Consider the following 21,166-nt stretch of genomic DNA (forward strand, 5'->3'; position numbering starts at 1 on the left):
GAAAACCTGTCTCTACTAAAATTACAAAAATTAGCCGGGCTTGGTGGTGCGTGCCTGTAATCCCAGCTACTCAGGAGGGTGAGGCAGGAGAATCTCTTGAACCCAGGAGGTGGAGTTTGCAGTGAGCCAAGATTGCGCCACTGCACTACAGCATGGGTGAGCGAGACTCCATCTCAAAAAAAAAAAAGCTTTTGACTAGGTAATGTAGCCTTACTCCAAAATTCAAAAGGTAGTCCCCACCACCGGACCAAAAAAAATCCCCACCAAACCCTAATATAAAATGAAGTGTCCCTTCCATAACTGTTCTTCAGTCTTCCAGTTCCCCTACTTGGAAACATCCAAAAGTCTTCCACAGATATTTTATATGTATATATGCAAATATGTTCATATATTCCTCCTTAAATGATAGCAATATACACACAATGTTCTGCACACTGCTTTTTTCATGTACCCAAATATTTTGGATCATTCTGTATGTGTAGACAGAGAGCTACTTCATTCTTTTCTATGGCAGCATTTGAATGGACATTTAGGTTGTTTCAATCTTCTGCTATTACAAATAAACTGCAATGAATAATCTTGTACAAATGCTTCACTTTACCTACACAAATGTCTGTAAGATGAATTCCTGTAAGTAAAACTGTTAATCACAGTGCATTTATATTTGGAGTTCTCATAAATACGGCCAAACCACCTCCAAATTGCCTCAAAGAGGATGTACTCATTCATATACCCATTTATAGTAGCCCATGAATACCTCTTGCCCTTTTCCTTTGGCAACATGATGTTCTCATTTTGTTCTTTGCCAATCTGATAAAAGAAAAATTATGTTTTACATAGGGTTTTATATAGGGTTTTTTTTTTTTTTGAGACGGAGTTTCGCTCTTGTTGCCCAGGCTGGAGTGCAATGGTATCATCTCTGCAACCTCTGACTCCTGGGTTCAAGCAATTCTCGGCCTCAGCCTCCCGAGTAGCTGGGATTATAGGCATGCACCACCAGCCCCAGCTAATTTTGTATTTTTAGTAGAGACAGAGTTTCTCCATGTTGGTCAGGCTGGTCTCAATCTCCCGACCTCAGGTGATCCGCCTGCCTCAGCCTCCCAAAGTGCTGCGATTATAGGCATGAGCCACCACGCCTGGCTGGCATTTTAATTCTTTTAGAGACAATGTCTTGTTATGTTGCCCAGATTGGGCTCAAACTCGGGCTCAAGCTATCCTCTTGTCAAGACCATTTTGCCCAGGCTGGTCTTGAACTCCTGAGCTCAAGCAATCCATCTGCCTTGGCTTTCCAAAGTGCTGGGATTATAGGCGTGAGCCACCACACTTGGCTCCATTCAGTCTTTTACCATTAAATATAATATTCAGTTTTAGCGCCAAGTCTGGGATATCAGAGACAAAAAGAAAATCAAGGCCGGGCGCGGTGGCTCACGCTTGTAATCCCAGCACTTTGGGAGGCTGAGGTGGGCAGATCACGAGGTCAGGAGATCAAGACCACGGTGAAATCCCGTCTATACTAAAAATACAAAAAAATTAGCCGGGCGTGGTGGCGGGCGCCTGTAGTCCCAGCTACTCGGAGAGGCTGAGGCAGCAGAATGGCGTGAACCCGGGAGACGGAGCTTGTAGCGAGCCGAGATTGCGCCACTGCACTCCAGCCTGGGCGACAGAGCGAGACTCCGTCTCAAAAAAGAAAAAAGAAAATCCAGGGAACTCATCACCATGTTGTTTCTAAGGTCTTGTGACCCATAGCTGGTCTGCCTTCTTTCTTCCACCTTTCACAGTCTTGTTAGATTTGTTTTATAAATAATTTCCAGAGTTTTTAGTTGTATTTAGTGGAAGGAATAGGGAAAAATCTGTCTACTCCATCTTCTCTGAAGTGGAAGTCCTGGTTTTTATTGGTTATCTTTCTTAACATTAGATTTCTATTATTAACATTTTGGTTTGCAGCCTCATATTGAGTGGAATGTCTTTGTTATTACTTTTCCCCCCTTCTCTGTCTCATCACTTTGCAGTTTCTTTCTTCTGGTCCCCTAGGGACTCAGTACAACAGGTCTTCAAATGGCCTATGCCACAGTAAAATTTAGGATATCACAGTTCTATTGTAATAATGAATCAGGAGGCAGCTTGACATAGTCCTTCCCAACTCCTTAAAGCTTCCCTCCTCCACTCAACAATTAACTATTTTAAGCCTCCTTTCATAAGGCTGGTTGGGGGTTAGCATCTCACTCTCCTGGCCTCACATTCTTAGTCTATGAGCATTTTTAGTATCTATTTACTCCTCTGAAATCACCTCTCACGACTATTCTTTGTTCCCAGATCTGGAGGTCAGCCCGTCCACAGATTCAGCCCCACTTAGTGACTTGCATCTCTGTTTCTTTTTTTTTTTTTTTTTGTGACAGAGTTTCACTCTTGTTGCCCAGGCTGAAGTGCAATGGCCTGATCTCAGCTCACTGCAACCTCCACCTCCCGGGTTCAAGTGATTCTCCTGCCTCAGCCTCCTGAGTAGCTGGGATTACAGGCATATGCCACCATGCCCCAGCTAACTCTGTATTTTTTTTTTGGTAGAGACAGGGTTTCACCATGTTGGTCAGGCCAGTCTCGAACTCCTGACCTCAGGTGATCTGCCCACCTCAGAATCCCAAAGTGTTGGGATTACAGGTGTTAGCCACCATACCCAGCCCCAAGGCACATTTTCCATGGAATATATCAAGACAATAAATCTGGGGGATCTGGAATTAGCTTTTGTTTGTCTACGGCCACCCACTAATAAAATACTTTTTGATTTGGCACTTCTAGGACCTATCTCTAGTAACTCACTTATATTCATTTATTCTTTGACATACAATGGTGTCTAAAAATCACCGGACATGGAGTTAGAAAACCTTAGTGCAAATCCTGGCTTTGTTATAATGTAACCTTGAACAAGTCACTTGGCTTCTACAAATCTCACTTTGTTTTTTTTTTTTTTGAGACAGAGTCTCGCTCTGTCGCCCAGGCTGAAGTGCAGTGGCACTATCTCGGCTGACTACAAGCTCCGTCTCCCGGGTTCACGCCATTCTCCTGCCTCAGCCCCCCGAGTAGCTGGGACTACATGCGCACATCACCACGCCCGGCTAATTTTTGTTGTATTTTTTAGTAGAGACGGGGTTTCACGATGTTAGCCAGGATGGTCTCAATCTCCTGACCTCGTGATCCGCCCACCTCGGCCTCCCCAAAGTGTTGGGATTACAGGCATGAGCCACCGCGCCCGGCCGAAATCTTAGATTTTTAAAAATATAGGATTAAGCCGGGTGCGGTGGCTCATGCCTGTAATCCCAGAACTTTGGGAGGCCAAGGCGGGTGAATCACAAGGTCAGGAGATGGAGACCATCCTGGCCAACACTGTGAAACCCCATCTCTGTGGTGGTGTGTGCCTGTTAATCAGCTACTTGGGAGGCTAAGGCAGGAGAATCACTTGAACCAGGGAGTCGGAAGTTGCAGTGAGCCGAGATTGCGCCACTGCACTCCATTCTGGCGACAGAGGGAGACTCCATCTCAAAAAAAAAAAAAAAGAAAAAGAAAAAGCCGGAAAAGCCAGGCGCGGTGGCTCACGCCTGTAATCCCAGCACTTCGGGAGGCTGAGGCAGGCAGATCACGAGGTCGGGAGATCGAGACCATCCTGACTAACACAGTGAAACCCCGTCTCTACTAAAAATACAAAAAATTAGCCAGACTTGGCGGTGTGCTCCTGTAGTCCCGGCTGCTGGGGAGGCTGAGGCAGGAGAATAGCACGAACCCGGGAGGCGGGGCTTGCAGTGAGCCGAGATGGCGCCATTGCACTCCAGCCTGGGCGACAGAACGAGACTCTATCTCAAAAAAAAAAAAAAAAAAAAGGATTAAAACAGAAATAAATTATAAAAGCATTAAATTAGACAACTGGCCAGGCGCGGTGGCTCACGCCTGTAATCCCAGCACTTTGGGAGGCCGAGGCAGGCGGATCACGAAGTCAGGAGATCGAGACCATCCTGGCTAACATGGTGAAACCCCGTCTCTACTAAAAATACAAAAAAATTAGCCGGGTGTGGTGGCGGTGCCGGTAGTCCCAGCTACTTGGGAGGCTGACGCAGGAGAATGGCGTGAACCCGGGAGGCGGAGCTTACGGTGAGAGGAGATCACACCACTGCACTCCAGCCTGGGCTACGGAGGAGACTCCGTCTCAAATAAATAAATAAATCAGACAACTAACCCAGAGTAGGTTTTCAATAATTACAAAGGTAGTGCTTTAGACAAAACTATGGAGTATCAGGACTTGAGTCCTGAACTCTTGGTGGTGGCTTTAAATAAGACCTTATTTAGTCCTTGTTTTCTTTGGAATCGAAATTTAGGGTGCTTTATCATAAAATCAAATCAGACAAGGGAGAGGGAGAAAAAGAATTATCCTACCCAGTAAGTCTCATTCTAATAAAATTAGGGCAGGAAAGAACTTTGGTTTAGTAAGTTGGACTCTCAGTCTTACCAAGTGAAGCAGAACAGTCCATTGGATTGTGATTCAAACATTCATCAAACATACATTATGGATGTGGCATAGTGGCTCATGCCTGGAACCCCAGCACTTTGGGAGGCTGAGGCAGGAGGATCGTTCAAGGCCAGGTGTTCAAGACCAGCCTGGGCAACACAGCGAGACCTGTCTCTACAAAAAAAATTTAAAAACTAGCCAGTCGTAGTGGTGCCCATCTGAAGTTCCAAATACCTGGGAGGCTGAGGTGGGAGGATCACTTGAGCCCAGGAGTTCAAGGCTGCAGTGAAGCTACGCCTGTGCCACTGCACTCTAGCCTGGGTGACAGGGTGAGATACATCTCTAAAAAAAAAAAAAAACTTGGCCAGATGCAGTGGCTCACACCTGTAATCCCAGCACTTTGGGAGGCCTGATGTGGGTGGATCACCTGAGGTCAGGAGTTCGAGACCAGCCTGACCAACATGGTGAAACCCCGTCTCTACTAAAATACAAAAACTAGCTGGGCATAGTGGCAGGCGCCTGTAATCTCAGCTACTTGGGAGGCTGAGGCAGGAGAATTGCTTGAACCCAGGAGGTGGAGGTTGTAGTGAGCCGAGATCGTGCCATGGCACTCCAGCCTGGGCAACAAGGGCGAAACTCTGTCTCAAAAAGAAAAAAAAAGAAAAGAAAAGAAAAGAAAAACTTTCGGCCAGGTGCAGTGGCTCACGCCTGTAATCCCAGCACTTTGGGAGGCCAAGGCGAGTGATCACTTGAGGTTAGGGGTCCAAGACCAGCCAGCCTGGCCAAGATGTTGAAACCCCATCTCTACTAAAAATACAAAAATTAGCCGGGCGTGGGGGCAGGCGCCTGTAGTCCCAGCTACTCAGGAGGCTGTGGCAAGAGAATTGCTTGAACCCAGGAGGTGGAGGTTGCAGTGAGCTGAAATTGTGCTACCGCACTCCAGCCTCGGTGACAGAGCAAGGCTTCATCTCAAAAAATAAATAAATACAATAAATTAAAAAAGAAAAACTATTATGTGCTAGATGTTTTCATATTATCTTATTGAATATTTACAGCCTTAAATCACTTTTATTTTTATTTATTTTTATTTTAGACAGAGTCTCGCTCTGTTGTCCAGGCTAGAGTGCAGTGGTGCAATCTTGGCTCACTGCAACCTCCGCCTCCCAGGTTCAAGCAATTCTTGTGCCTCAGCCTCCCAAGTAGCTGGGATTACAGGCGTGCGCCACCATGCATGGCTGATTTTTGTGTTTTTAGTAAAGACAGGGTTATACCATGTTGGCCAGGCTGGTTTTGAACTCCTGGCCTCAAGCACTCCACACAACCTGGCCTCCCAGAGTGCTGGGATTGCAGTAGTCACTGTACTTGGCCAATCACTTTTATTTTTATTTATTTGTATGTTTTTTTGTTTGTTTTTGAGATGAAGTCTTGCTCTGTTGCCCAGGGTGGAGTGCAGTGGCGCGATCTCTACTCACTGCAACCTCTGCCTCCTGGGTTCAAGCGATTCTCCTGCCTCAGCCTCCTGAGTAGCTAGCATTTATTTATTTTTTAATTTTATTTTATTTTTTATTTTAATTTTTGAGACGGAGTTTTGCTCTTGTTGCCTAGACTGGAGTGCAATGGCATGATCTTGGCTCGTCGCAACCTCCGCCTCCCAGGTTCAAGCAATTCTCCTGCCTCAGCCTCCCGAGTAGCTGGGATTACAGGCATGCACCACTACGCCCAGCTAGTTTTATATTTTTAGTAGAGATGGAGTTTCTCCATGTTGAGGCTGGTCTCAAACTCCTGACCTCAGGTGATCCGCCTGCCTTGGCCTCCCAAAGTGCTGGGATTACAGGCATGTGCCACCGGGCCCAGCCCATTTATTTTTTATAATTTTTTTGTTTGTTTAAAAATAGAGACAATCTCACTATGTTGCCCAGGCTGGTTTCAAACTCCTGGTCTCAAGTGATCCTCCTGCCTTGGTTTCCTAAAGAGCTGGGATTACAGGCATGAGCCATGGCACCTGGTCTTAAGTCACTTTTTGAGGAAGGCAGGCCATAAGTGGGTGCCAAAAATCCTGTCATATAAGGATTGTTAAGGCTACTTTGCAAAGGAGGAAATGATACACCAGAAAGGATAAATCATTTACTCAAGGGTTCACTATTAGTGGTCAGATCTTTCAGACTCTTAAGGCCTGACACAGCTATCTCTAATGGGTTCTGATTCTTTTCACACAATTTTCTTAGAATATCCTGTTACCTTCACCTTAGATAAAAGACACATACCCATACAGGATTGCAGGGGGTCATCCAGAGGGGAAAAGGATAGGAATCTTATCCCTTTTCAGTGCCCTGGCATCTTAAGGGAAATGGCATATCTCCTAAAGAAGTAATTAGGCTAAATTCTCTCTAGCTATTAGCAAAGTGATTTCAAGTGGATGTCTCCCCCAAAAGATGGCCTGCTCTGATTACTGCATAATCAATTTAATAGGAACAGAGTCCATTTATAGAGAAGGTAAGACTTAGTGATAGGCATCTCATTTACAAGGGCAGATGAGCATAGCTGTACACAGAGAGCAGGCACACAACTAGAAGATGAATGTCATTACTATTCTTGAAACAGCTGGGTGGGAACACATGTTTATAAATCTGGCTTCTTCCTTTAGTATCATCTGCAAACTTTAGCAATAGTGAATGAGCTGAAGAGAAGACAGGTCAAACAAGGTGCTGGAAATGGGAGAAGGGAAGAGAAAAAATTATAATATGAAAAGACAAAATGGAGGCTTGTTTAAATGTCAAAGGAAACACACATTGATGATGTTTAATACTCTTCCTACAAGGTTCCGAGTTGAGACAGCTGGGAGAATAGGACGACAGGAAAGAAAAGCAGCAAATAACACTTAACAGACCGAGTTTCTCAAGCAAGTAGGCTGAAGAGAAAGAAAAACTGGTCTTCATCTTGGAAAACTTACTATTTTTCATAAGTGTTCACAAAATAAGGAAAGGCTCAGCATGTTTGAGGATAATACTGCTAAAAAAAACAGCAGTAATAAATAGTGCTCCATGTTTCTCTAGAATTCTTACTTTCAGATTTACCAAGAGTCTTATGGGCGTAATCTAATTACCCATTATTAAGTTTTAGAGTACTCACTATTCTCCCTTCTTCAAGGTGATAAATATTGGAGCAGAGTAAAGGGAAAATGATGACATGTATGAGGCACTAGTCAGGTTCCTCTAGTTATTATTATTATTATTTTTGAGACGGAGACTCACTGTGTCACCCAGGCTGGAGTGCAGTGGTGCAATCTCGGCTCACTCCAGCCTCTGCCTCCCAGGCTTAAGCGATACTCCTGCCTCAGCCTCCCAAGCAGCTGGGATTACAGGTGTGCACCACCACACCTCGTTAATTTTTGTATTATTAGTAGAGATACTGTTTCACCATTTTGGCCAGGCTGGTCTCGAAGTCCTGACCTCAGATGATCCACCTGCCTCGGGCTCCCATAGTGCTGGGATTACAGGCGTGAGCCACCGCGACTGGCCAGGTTCCCACAGTTCTTAGGAGTGAAATGCTGAGACAAACTCAATCCCAAAGCAGCACTGCTTTGTTTCAGATAATAATTCAAAACCTCAAAACATTTGTGTAGTCAAGGCTGATCCAAGTATAATAGTGGAAAGAGACAGAGATTTTTTCTAGGCCCCTCATTTTTACTATTTCCATTAGTACACACTTTCTCTCGGGGATCTGGTACCTTCATGCTCAGCTCCTTCATGCTCAGATCAATTCCCTTCTTGAAACACTTCCTTCACTTGGCTTCCAGAATACCATACTCTCCTGGTTTTCCTCCTATCTCTCTGGTCATTCCTCAGCATCTTTTGCAGGTACTTCATGTGTAGCTGATGACTCAAACTTCTTTTTTTTTTTTTTTTTTTTTTGAGACGGAGTCTTGCTCTGTCGCCCAGGCTGGAGTGCAGTGGCGCGATCTCGGCTCACTGCAACCTCCGCCTCCCGGGCTCACGCCATTCTCCTGCCTCAGCCTCTCCGAGTAGCTGGGACTACAGGCGCCCGCCACCACGCCCGGCTAATTTTTTTGTATTTTTGGTAGAGACGGGGTTTCACCGTGGTCTCGATCTCCTGACCTCGTGATCCGCCTGCCTCGGCCTCCCAAAGTGCTGGGATTACAAGCGTGAGCCACCGCGCCCGGCCTGATGACTCAAACTTCTATCCCTAGCCCCAACCTCTCCCCTAAACTCCAGATTCATGTATCTAATCACAAATTTGACATTTCCATTGGACGTCTAAATGGAGATCTCAAACTTAACATGTTCCAAACTGAGCTGATACCCATCCTCTCCTTAACACCCCTCTCCTCCAAGAACAACAAAAATAACTTGCTCTGAGTTCTCCCTATCTGAGGTAATGGCATGTGTACATCCTTCTAGGTGTTCAGGTCAAAACCCTTAGAGTTTTACTTGATTCCTCTCCTACTATCATGTCCCCACACCTGACCATCAGCAAATCTTTTTGGCTCAACCTTCAAAATACATTCAGATTTTGATCATTTCTCATTACCTCCACTTCTACTGCTCCAAGCACTCCTTAAATTATTGCAATAGCTTCCTAACTTGCTTCCATCCTTATCACTTTCTGACCCGTTCTCAACACAGAGGCCAGAGAGATCCTGTTAAATAAAACCTCTCATATCCTATCATTTCTCTGTATAAAACCTTTTAGCTTTTGAACTCGTACATACAGGTATAGGTAATATATACATCTGTATGTATTACCTATTCCAAAAAAAACACATAGAAATAGTTATTAGTTAGCCAGGCGTGGTGGCTCATGCCTGTAATCTCAATTTGGGAGGCCGAGGCGGGTGGATCATCTTAGGTCCGGAGTTCAAGACCAGCCTGGTCAACATGGTGAAACCCCATCTTTACTAAAAATACAAAAATTAGCTGGGCGGTAGTGGCGTGTGCCTGTAATCTCAGCTCCTGCAGAGTCTGAGGCAAGAGAATCACTTGAGCCTGGGAGGCAGAGGTTGTGGTGAGCCAAGATTGCACCACTGCACTCCCGTCTGGGCAACAGAATGAGACCCTGTCTCAAGAGAAAAAAAAATTATTAGTTTTAGTAGAAATATCTCAATGTTTTAAAAATGCTTCATGGCCAAGAATGGTGGCTCATGCCTGTAATCTCAGCATTTTGGGAGGCCAAGGCGGGAGGATTGCTTGAGCACAGGAATTCGAAACTAGCCTGGGCAATGTAGTGAGACCCTGTCTCTAAAAAAATTTTTTAAATTATCTGGGCTTGTTGGCATGTGCCTGTAGTGCCAGCTACTATGGAGGCTGACGTAGGGGGATCACTTGAGCCCGGGAGATCTAGGCTGTAATGAGTTGAGATGTTGCCCCTGCACTCCAGCCTAAGTCACAGAGGAAAAAAAAAAGGTGGGGACTAATTCTCATCCTCTGGAGTGTGAGCTGCCTTTAGCAACTTGCAGAAGTGATGGTGCACGGCTTTTGAGACAAGGTGATAAAAGGTATTATTGTGGGTTCCTCCTTGCTTTCTCTCTGGGATTTCTTCCCTTAGAGATGACAGCAGCCATTTTGTGAGAACACTTAAGCAGCCCTATGGAGAAGTCCATGAGGCCAGCAACTGAGGCCCTCTGCCAATAGTCAGGTAGTGAAGCAACTTGGAAGAGGATCCTCCAGCCCCAGATATGCTTTCAGATGATGACAGCCCCAGTCAAAAACTGACTACAACCTCATGAGAGACCCTTAGTCAGACCACCCAGTTAAGCTACTCCTGAATTCCTGAGCCACAGAAACTCTGTGAGATAATATTTATTGTTTTAGACAACTATGTTTTAGGTTAATTTGTTATATAACAGATAACCTGGAATAATGTCTATCCTATGTAGACAAATAATTCATTCCTACCTCGAACAAATATTTATTGAGCATCTATTATTTGCCAAGGATTCTGTGAAGTATTGAAGTTACAAAAACAGTGAAGAAATGCTGAGGTCCACTCCTGGGTTGGGAGCAAATGTTTATTAAGAGCCAACTTTATGGAATGTGCTGGACTAGGTACTAGAGAATAAGGATAAATAAGGCCAGATGCTTGCCCTCAACATAAGAGACTAAAAAAGAGAAAGGGGAAGAGATGAAGTGTACCTGAATATTACAGTAGCATTGAGTTTCCAAATGGAAACATCAGCATTTGCCTATATGCTGCTTTTAAATCTTATTTTAATCCCAATTTTCAATCCTGATTGATGTTGGTAACTACACCCTAACTGGATACAAATACACCCTAACTAACCAGGGTAAAGTGCAGGTTAGCACACATGCATGCTTTCATTCATTCTATTATTCCACGAATGAGCACCTACTCTGGGCCAGACACTGTTCTAAAGTGCTGGGACATGGCAACACAGAAAACTGACCAGGTCTCTGCTCTCACATTCAGATAAGAGGAGAAAGACAATAAACAAAGGAACATGTAAGCATATGTCAGATACTGATACGCGGCCAGTTGCGGTGGCTCACACCTGTAATCCCAGCACTTTGGGAGGCCGAGGCGGGAGGACTGCTCGAGCCCAGGAGTTCAAGACCAGCCTGGCCAACATGGTGAAACCCTGTCTCTACAAAAAATACCAAAATTAGCCAGACATGGTGGCACACACCTGTAGTCCCAGCTACTTGGGAGACTGAGGCAGGAGAATCACTTGAGCCCATGAGGCGGATGTTGCAGTGAGTCCACATCACGCCACTGCACTCCAGCCTGGGTGATGGGAGTGAAACCCTGTCTCAACAAACAAACAAACAACAACAAAAACCCAGATAGTGATAAGCTATGGAGAAAAACAAAGCAGAAGAGGATGTGAGGGATGGTGATGCTGCTATTTTATAAAGGGCAATTTTAAAAAGCCTTCTGAAGAAGATGACATTCAAGCAGAGAAATCTGTAAGAGGTGAGACAGCGAGCCCTGTGGAAATTAGAAGACATTTTAGGCAGTGGAAAAAGCAAGTACAAAGGCCCTGTGGTGGGAATGCACATGGCATGTTCGGAAGAGCAGAGGATAGTGTGGCTGTAGTGGAATAAATGAGGGGAAGAGTGAGAACACATGAGGTCAGAGAGACAGCATATTAGTGACAACGGTGGACCAGATCACACAGACTGGGGATTGGCAGGCTTTTAAAGTAAGGGACAGATAGTACATATTTAATGCTTTGCAGGCCACACAGTCTCCTTCATAACTTCTCAGCTCTTATAGTAGAAAAAGAGCCCCAGACAATATGTAAACAAATAGGCATAGTTGTGTTTCAATAAAACTGTATTATAAAAACCAGAAGTGGGACTGGATTTGGTAACTGAACCCTAACTTGCTAATCCCTGACATAGACCGTCTGCACCTTGCGGAACAGATTATGAGGCCAGAGGGAAACTGTATTTATGTTCAGGCTCTGGCCTCAGAATGCACTCTCACTGAAACAAAGATATAAATGAGAGCCAGATATAAAAGAAATACTTTTATTAATATTAGGCATTCAAAGGTTGTTTATTGGACTGATAAAATGAAAAAGCAGCTTGTCTAAGGCCCAAAGTAATTATTTCATTCTTTCTATAGAAAATGTTTTGAGGCCAGGTGCGACGGCTCATGCCAGTAATCCCAGCATTTTGGGAGGCTGAGGTGGGCAGATCACCTGAGGTCAGGAGTTCAAGACCAGCCTGGCCAACATAGCAAAACCCCATCTCTACTAAAAATACAAAAATTAGCTGGGCATGGTGGCGTGCACCTGTAATCCCAGCTACTCGGGAGGCCGAGGCAGGAGAATCGCTTGAACCCAGGAGGCAGAGGTTGCAGTCAGCTGAGATCATGCCACTGCACTCCAGCCTGGGCAACAAAGCAAGACTCAGTCTCAAAAAAAAAAAAAGAAGGAAAGAAAAATGTTTTGAGTTCCAAAAAAATGTTTTGAAAATTAACTTTGGACCACAAACCATTCATAAGTTGGGGACTTCCCATATACAGAGCGTATTTTAAAATTTTCTTGATGACTCAGGGACATTATTCTAGATATGATTATTCTGTGGTGTGGTAAAGAGATGTCCCTTTAAAGGTTCCTGAGATATTAGGGGTTAATGGCCCTCTTTAATTGAGACCAAACTACTCTGCTGAGTTTCTGTGTTTTGCTTCTCAGTCTCCTCTTTGGCTGTCAGCAGTTACTTTTTCTTGTCATTAATATGTCTGCCTTCTGCAGTAGTCTTTCCCTTATCACCAACCTCTCTATTACATCCAACTTCCTTCTTCCAATCTACTTTAGGCTAGGAAACCAGGGAGTAAATACTAACGTAGCTCTATCATCCACTAATTACATGATTCTCTTAAGGGTCTGTTATTTGCAACTCAAAGTCCATGGGGAAAAATTCTATAGCTACTAACCAAAGCAATCAGTCTGACAAACTATTTTTGGTAACTTCCTACGACCATAGTTTGCCAGCAAGCTTTGAATGCAGTGTGTGAGTGTGTGTGGTAAATGTCCAATAAAAAACTTTCAAAAAATTAAAAATGTGTTTTATTCCTCTTTTGAACATGTTATTTCTAACAACAATGGGTAATGAGGATCTCAGTTCAGGTGCCAAGAATTCCCAGAAATGGCTACAAATGAAACAGATCTTTAAGGCTCTCCTAGAGAGAGAAACGAAAAAGCACAACTTAGGGCAGCGGTTCTCAAAGTGTGGTTCAGGGACCCCTGGAAGTCCCAAAGGCACTTTCAAGGAGTCTGCAAAGTCAAAATTATTTTCATAGTAATACTAAGACACATTTGTCTTTTCACCCTCAGTCTCTCATGAGTGTATATACAAGTTTTCCAGAGGCTATGTGACACGTGATATTTTTTTTCTTTTGAGATGGAGTCTTGCTCTATCGCCCAGGCTGGAGTGCAGTGGCGCAATCTCGGCTCACTACAAGCTCCGCCTCCTTCCGGGTTCACACCTTTCTCCTGCCTCAGCCTCCGGAGTAGCTGGGACTATAGGCACGCGTGCCCCCATGCCCAGCTAATTTTAGTATTTTTAGTAGAGATAGGGTTTCACCACATTGGCCAGGATGGTCTCGATCTCGACCTCGTAATCTGCCAGTCTCGGCCTCCCAAAGTGCTGGGATTACAGGCATGAGCCACCGCACCTGGCCTATATTTCTTTTTTTTGAGACAGAATCTCGCTCTGTCATCCAGGCTGGAGTGAAGTGGCACGATCTTGGCTCACTGCAACCTCCGTCTCCTGGGTTCAAGCGATTCTCCTGCCTCAGCCTTCTGAGTAGCTGGGATTACAGGTATGCGCCACCATGCCCAGCTAATTTTTGTATTTTTATTTTATTTTTTGAAACATTGTCTTGCTCTGTTGCCCAGGCTGTAGCGCAGTGGTACAATCTCAGTTCACTGCAACCTCTGCCTTCCAGGTCCAAACGATTCTCATGCCTCAGCCTCCCAAGTAGCTGGGATTACAGGCATGTGTCACCACACCTAGCTAATTTTTTTCTTTGTTTTGTTTTTTTTTTGGAGAGACAGGGTTTTACCATGTTGCCCAGGCTGGTCTCAAACTCCTGACCTCAAGTGATCTGCCCACCTCCCAAAGTTCTGGGATTACAGGCTAATTTTCATTTTTTATTTTGAGACGGAGTTTTCACTCTTGTGCCCAGGCTGGAGTGCAATGGCGAAATCTTGGCTCACTGCAACCTCTGCCTGCCAGGTTCAAGTGATTCTCCTGCCTCAGCCTCCCAAGTAGCTGGGATAACACCTGCACACCACCTGGCTAATTTTTTTCATTTAGTAGAGACGGGGTTTCACCATGTTCGCCGGGCTAGTCTTGAACTCCTGACCTCAAGTGATCCACCCGTCCTGGCCTCTCAGAGTGCTGGGATTACAGGCGTGATCCATCGCGCCCAGCCATTTTAGTATTTTTAGTACAAATAGGGTTTCACCATGTGGCCAGGCTGGTCTTGAAATCCTGGCCTCATGTTGATATGGGAGGGGGGCAAGGGAGTGTTGGGTAGAGAAAGGTGGGGTCCCTGGCAAGGGCTCCACCCTCGGGCCTGTGCCTGCAGACCTAAGTGAGAACAGGCACTCCTGTTTTCACGCCCGAATGTTGCATTTTCCAAGACCACTCTGGCCTGCTACACATCCTGTGCCCATGTAAACCTGAGGTCTTAGTGGGCACACACACAAGTGGCTGAACGTCAAGACCAGCAGACAAGCAGACCAATGACAGCTGAATGACATGGCAGAGAAAAAGAGAAGAGGAGGGAAGTCTGGATGCCAAGGGGAATTTGGCTGGGGTGGCCAGAGAAGTGTCCGGCTGCTGGGCAGCCCGACTCCAGGGGAAGACCATCTTCTCACTCCATGCCCACTTCCAGCTCCCCGTCCATCTCACTGACAGCCACCTCCACCACTCAATAAAACCTTGCACTCATCCTTCGAGCCCACATGTGATCCGATTCTTTCAGGATACTGGACAAGAGCTCGGGATACAGAAGGTTGTTACACTGGCCCTCTGCCCTTGTGATAAGGCAGAGTCCATTGAGCTGATAACACACAAGTCATCCGCAAATGGCAAATCTGAAAGAGCCTTGTAACACATGCTTACTTGGGCTTCGGGAGTTGCAGACACCCATCCCTAGATGCTGCCATGGGGCCAGAGCCCAAAAGCGCTTGCCCTGGCCTCTGCACCTGCTGGTCTGAATGTTCCCCCTAGGGGTGTGAGCAGGTGAGTCACATCCCTGTCACATGTCCTGCAAGGGGAATCAGGGAACTCTCCTGTTTCAATGTGATCTGCCGGCCTCAGCCTCCCAACATGTTAGGTTTACAGGCATGAGCCACTGCGCCCAGCTGACACATGATATTTCAAAAAATTAATGTGGAAGCGTAAATGAGAAACTAGCTTGTCATATATTAAGCCAGACATTAAACAGATTTGTAAAAATGTAAAACAGGCCAGGCGTGGTGGCTCACACCTGTAATACCAGCATTTTGGGAGGCTAAGGTGGGTGAATCAGTTGAGGTTAGGAGTTTGAGACTAGCCTGGCCAACATGGTGAAACCCTGTATCTACTAAAAATACAAAAAATTAGCCAGGTGTGGTGGCGTGCACCTGTAATCCCAGTTACTACAGTGACTAAGGCAGGAGAATTGCTTGAACCTGGGAAGTGGAGGTTGCAGTGAGCCAAGACCGTTCCACTGCACTTCCAGCCTGGGCGACAGAGCAAGACCCTGTCTCAAAAAAAAAAAAAAAAAGCCACTTTTCTCATTAAGTATTTTTTTGTTTTATAAAATAGTTATTTTCCAGTTGGGTGCAGTGGCTCACGCCTGTAATCCCAGCGCTTTGGGAGGTTGAGGTGAGCAGATCACTTGAGGCCAGTTGGACACTAGCCTGGCCAACATGATGAAACCCCGTCTCTACTAAAAATATGAAAATAGTTATTTTTCATTAAAAATACTATTTATATTACCATGTAACAGGTTCATTATTATGAATAATATACACTTTGAGTTTCTAAATTTTAATTCCTAAATGGTAAATATCAATAGATATAATCTATAAAAACAAAAGTTCTTTGAGGTCCTCGATACCTTTTTTTTTTTGAGACAGGATCTTTGTCATCCAGGCTGGCGTGTAGTAGTATGATTACGGCTCACTGAAGCCTCAACCGCCAAAGCTCAAGTGATCCTCCTCTCTTAGTTTTCTAAGTAGCTAGGACCACGGGCGTGCATCACCACACCCAACATATATGCTATTGTCAGATTAATCTACCTCAATATATATTATACATAATATGTATATTATATATGTATGTGTGTGTATATACACATATATGTGTATATATACATATACATATATGTGTATATATGTGTATATATATAAAAATATGTATGTATATATACACATATACATATATGTGTATATGTGTATATATACATATACATATATATGTATACATGCGTATATATATAAAATATGTATGTATATATACATACATACATATTTATATATATATATATATATCTTCCAAAGTGCTGGGATTATAAGTGTGAGCCATGGTACCTGGCCCTTCAATAATTTTTAAGGTAGGCCGGGCGCGGTGGCTCACACCTGTAATCCCAGCACTTTGGGAGGCCAAGGAGGGTGGATCACCTGAGATCAAGAGTTCGAGACCAATCTGACCAACATGGAGAAACCCTGTCTCTATTAAAAATACAAAATTAGCTGGGCGTGGTGGTGCATGCCTGTAATCCCAGCTACTCGGGAGGCTGAGACAGAAGAATTGCTTGAACCCAGGAGGCGGAGGTTGCGGTGAGCCGAGATAGCGCCATTGCACTCCAGCCTGGGAAACAGAGCAAGACTCCGTCTCAAAAAAAGAAAAAAAAAATAATTTTTAAGGTAAATGAAAAGGGGTCCTGAGACCAAAAAGTATAAGAACTGCTACACGTAAGGCATAAAAGCCAAGCATTGTTTTCCTTCTGCCTCTTTATAGAGAAGTTAACTAAGCTGCTGCTATCTTCATGCCAGAAGACAGAAAGTTGGGGATCAGCCAGTTCTACCAGTGCAGTCAGTTTTGCCTTTCAGGGATTTGCTTGACCAGTTGGAATTCTTGAAAGTTGTGAGAATTCTGGATCCTGAGGAGAGGCAACTGATGATCTGTAAAGGAAGCAGGAAACTTTGGGCATAGCCAGGAGGGATCAAGGGCTAAAAAAAAAGAAGTAAATAGAGTTGACTTTCTGGCATTTGGACAAGAGTCAGCCACCATGACCTGCCCATTCTGCCTTTGAAATCTCTGAATAATGTCTTCCTCTCCACATCCCCACAACCACTAGAGTCTAAGTCCTCATTAATTTACCTGTAGACTATTCCAATAGTCTTTGAATTGTGCTCCCCAACTCCACCCTTTATCTCTGTTAATCCAGGTGGTAAACTATTGTCAGATTAATCTACCTCAAACGCTGCTTTTTTTTTTGAGACGGATTTTCCCTCTGTTACCAGGCTGGAGTGCAGTGGCGCAATCTCGGCTCACTGCAACCTCCGCCTACGGGGTTCAAGTGATTCTCCTGCCTCAGCCTCCTGAGTAGCTGGGACTACATGCACGCACCACCATGCCCAGCTAATTTTTGTGTTTTCAGTAGAGACGGGGTTTCACCATGTTGGCCAGGATGGTCTCAATCTCTAGACCTCATGATCCATCCGCCTTGGCCTCCCAAAGTGCTGGGATTACAGGTGTGAGCCACCATGCACGGCTTCAAACACTGCTTTTATGCAACTAGACAGCAAATACATACTACCTATTATTATTATTTTAGATATATATATATATATATTTTTTTGAGACGCAGTCTTGCTCTGTCACTCAGGCTGCAGTGCAGTGGTGTGATCTTGGCTCACTGCAACCCTCTACCTCCTGGGTTCAAGCGATTCTCCTGGCTCAGCCTCTCAAGTAGCTGGGACTACAGGCACGCATCACCACACCCGGCTAATTTTTTGTATTTTTAGTAGAGACGGGTTTCGCCATGTTGGCCAGGCTGGTCTTGAGCTCTGGGCCTTAAGTGATCTGTCTGCCTCGGCCTCCCAAAGTGCTGGGATTACAGGCGTGAGCCACTGTGCCTGGCCCATACTACTTACCATACTCCGTCATTGTGCCAAGTGCTACTGAAGATTCAAAACAGAATAGAGATATGGCTACTGAATGGAAAGTTGTGTTCTAATCTTGGAGGTGGGGGGCAGGGTGGTGTCGGAGAATGGATATATTCAAAACCATTAGTTGGGATGCTGGATCTAAAGAAAGAGGAAGGGAGGAAGGGAGAGAGGGGAGGGGAGGAGAAAGAGGGAGGGAGGGAGGAAAAAAGAAAAGGAAAAGAGGAAGGGAGGAAGAGCGGGAGGAAGGAAGGAAAGAAGGAAGGAGAAAGAAAAGAAAGAAAAAAGGAGAAAACCCATTAGTTAAAAACCCAAAACCATATGCCACACTACAAACTGTGGTAAAGCCACGGACTGTTAGGTCAGAGAAAGAATAGGGAGAATTTTATAATCCTAAATGGATTTGGGATAAGCATGACACACATGAAGAAGAGTGAGACCAAACCACAAGTGAAGAACTGACGCATGTGTCAGAGAGTAGGAAGGAGACATGGAAAAAGCTGATCTAATACTTCATGCTAAATAAATATTTGTTAATTGTTACTGATCGGTGGGCTAATATATTAAAATAAGTTATAGAAAATAAGATAGCTAGGCGTGGTGGCTCACGCCTGTAATCCCGCACTTTGGAAGTCTGAGGTGGGCTGATCACTTGAGGTCAGGAGTTCGAGACCAGCCTGGGCAACGTGGTAAAACCCCATATCTACTAAAAATACAAAAATTGGCTGGGCGTGGTGGTGGGTGCCTGTACCCCCAGCTACTCGGGAGACTGAGGCAAGAGAATTACCTGAACACGGGAGGCGGAGATTGCAGTGGGCCAAGATCACGCCATTGCACTCCAGCCTGGGTGACAGAGTGAGACTCAGTATCAAAAAAGGAAAAAAGAAAATAAGGTAAAAACTTTTGACTGAGCACTGAGTTGCTTAATTCATCCTTCGCCAAAAGCTGCCACTTAATCCATGCTGATTTCTAATATCTGGTAAAGTTGTTGTTTTCAGCTTCCCCTTGTTAGTTAATTATTCCATTTTACACAATTTCCATGCCCCTGCCCCCTACAGACATTCTTTATGTTTAATGTACATATTTTTGTTTGTATATGTTCTTTTTATTTTATTTTTCTTGAGATAGAGTTTCTCTTGTCGCACAGGCTGGAGTGCAACGGCATGATCTCAGCTCACTGCAACCCCCGCCCCCCGGGTTCAAACAATTCTCCTGTCTCAGCCTCCCATGTAGCTGGGATTACAGGCACCTGGCATCATGCCCAGCTAATCTTTTTTGTATTTTTAGTAGAGATGAGATTTCACCATGTTGGCCAGGCTGGTCTCCAACTCCTGACCTTAGGTGATCCGCCCACCTTGGCCTCCCAAAGTGCTGGGATTACAGGTGTGAGCCACCACGCCCAGCCTGCATATGTTCTTACAAATGTATATTATATATGTAATTGTTTTGTTTTAATATATTTTATTTTGCTTATTTAGTATTATAGATATCATTCTGGTTTTTTGAGGGGGGGGCAGAGTTTTGCTCTTGTCATCCCGGCTGGAGTACAATGGCACGATCTCAGCTCACCACAACCTCCGCCTCCCAGGTTCAAGTGATTCTCCTGCCTCCCCAGTAGCTGGGATTACAGGCATGCGCCACCACACTGGCTAATTTTGTATTTTTAGCAGACACGGGGTTTCTCCATGCTGGTCAGGCTGGTCTCAAACTCCTGACCTCAGGTGATCCAACAGGCGTGAGCCACCAGTCCTGGACTATTCTGTTTTTTTTTCCCCTCAACTTGGCACTATGCTTTTTTTTTTTTTTTTGAGATGGAGTCTTGCTCTGTCGCCCAGGCTGGACCACAGTGGCACAATCCCGGCCCACTGCAAGCTCCGCCTCCCGGGTTCATGCCATTCTCCTGCCTCAACCTCCCGAGTAGCTGGAACTACAGGCGCCCACCACCACGCTCAGCTGATTTTTTGTATTTTTAGTAGAGATGGGGTTTCACTGTGTTAGCCAGGATGGTCTTGATCTCCTGACCTCATGATCCACCTGCCTCAGCCTCCCAAAGTGCTGGGATTACAGGCGTGAGCCACCGTGCCCGGCCCACTTGGCACTATACTTTTAAGAATCTTCTATATTGCTATATTATATCTAGCCTATAAGGTTGTAATACCTATACCTATCACTTAATTATCAATCTTTAATGACTTCCTACCAGTAGTAAGGGGCTATGGAGATACATATTATAGAAATAGAAGACATGATCTCAATCTGTTCTCACTTTACAATCCAGTTGAGATAAACACACGCAGAAGTAACATGCTATCAGGCAGTAGATGAGAACAGAGTACTTTGGGAGGAAGAGACGGAAGGATTGTTTGAGGCCAGGAGTTCAAGACTAGCCTGGTCAACAGCACAAGACTCCCATCTCTATAAAAAAGAAAAAATATATATAAAATAAATAAAGAACAGAGTAAAGTTTGGTTGAATGGCCAAGTGAACGATATCTTACCATATCATGACATGTATAATAAAAAAGAATAGGAAGAATGTGATATCTAGATGTAACTGAACTGATGGCGGGGCGTGATGGCTCATGCCTGTAATCCCAGCACTTTGGGAGGCCGAGGCGGGTGAATCACCTGAAGTCAGGAGTTTGAGACCAGCCTGGCCAACATGGAGAAACCCCATCTCCACTAAAAATACAAAAATTAGCCGGGCATGGTGGCACACTGTAATCCCAGCTACTCAGGAGGCTGAAGCAGGAGAATCGCTTGAACCCAGGAGGCAGAGGTTGCAGTGAGCCCAGATCACACCACTGCACTCCAGCCTGGGCGGCAGAGTGAGACTCTGTCTCTAAATAAATAAATAAATAAACTGATACAGTGAAGTTGTAAAATACCATTTTAAACATTTCTAGACTTTCCTCTAGATGGTGCTGGAGTAACCATATTGTCTTGTATAACTCAAATTTCCTTCAACCTTTAAGAGTAAGGGGTAATTTATGACTCTTAGCAAGTTGGTGACTCTGCTACCAA

At 44.7% G+C, this 21,166-nt stretch overlaps 1 protein-coding gene across 2 annotated transcripts in view; it reads right to left on the reverse strand.

Annotated features, from left to right (window-relative positions):
• The window catches only part of ZNF609 (zinc finger protein 609), a 222,964-nt gene that overhangs the window by 14,275 nt on the left and 187,523 nt on the right, over window positions 1–21,166 (reverse strand). The gene's annotated exons all lie outside the window — the stretch shown is intronic.

This window comes from Hylobates moloch, unplaced genomic scaffold (assembly GCF_009828535.3).
Source record: "Hylobates moloch isolate HMO894 unplaced genomic scaffold, HMol_V3 SCAFFOLD_14, whole genome shotgun sequence".
Classification (NCBI taxonomy): domain Eukaryota; kingdom Metazoa; phylum Chordata; class Mammalia; order Primates; family Hylobatidae; genus Hylobates; species Hylobates moloch.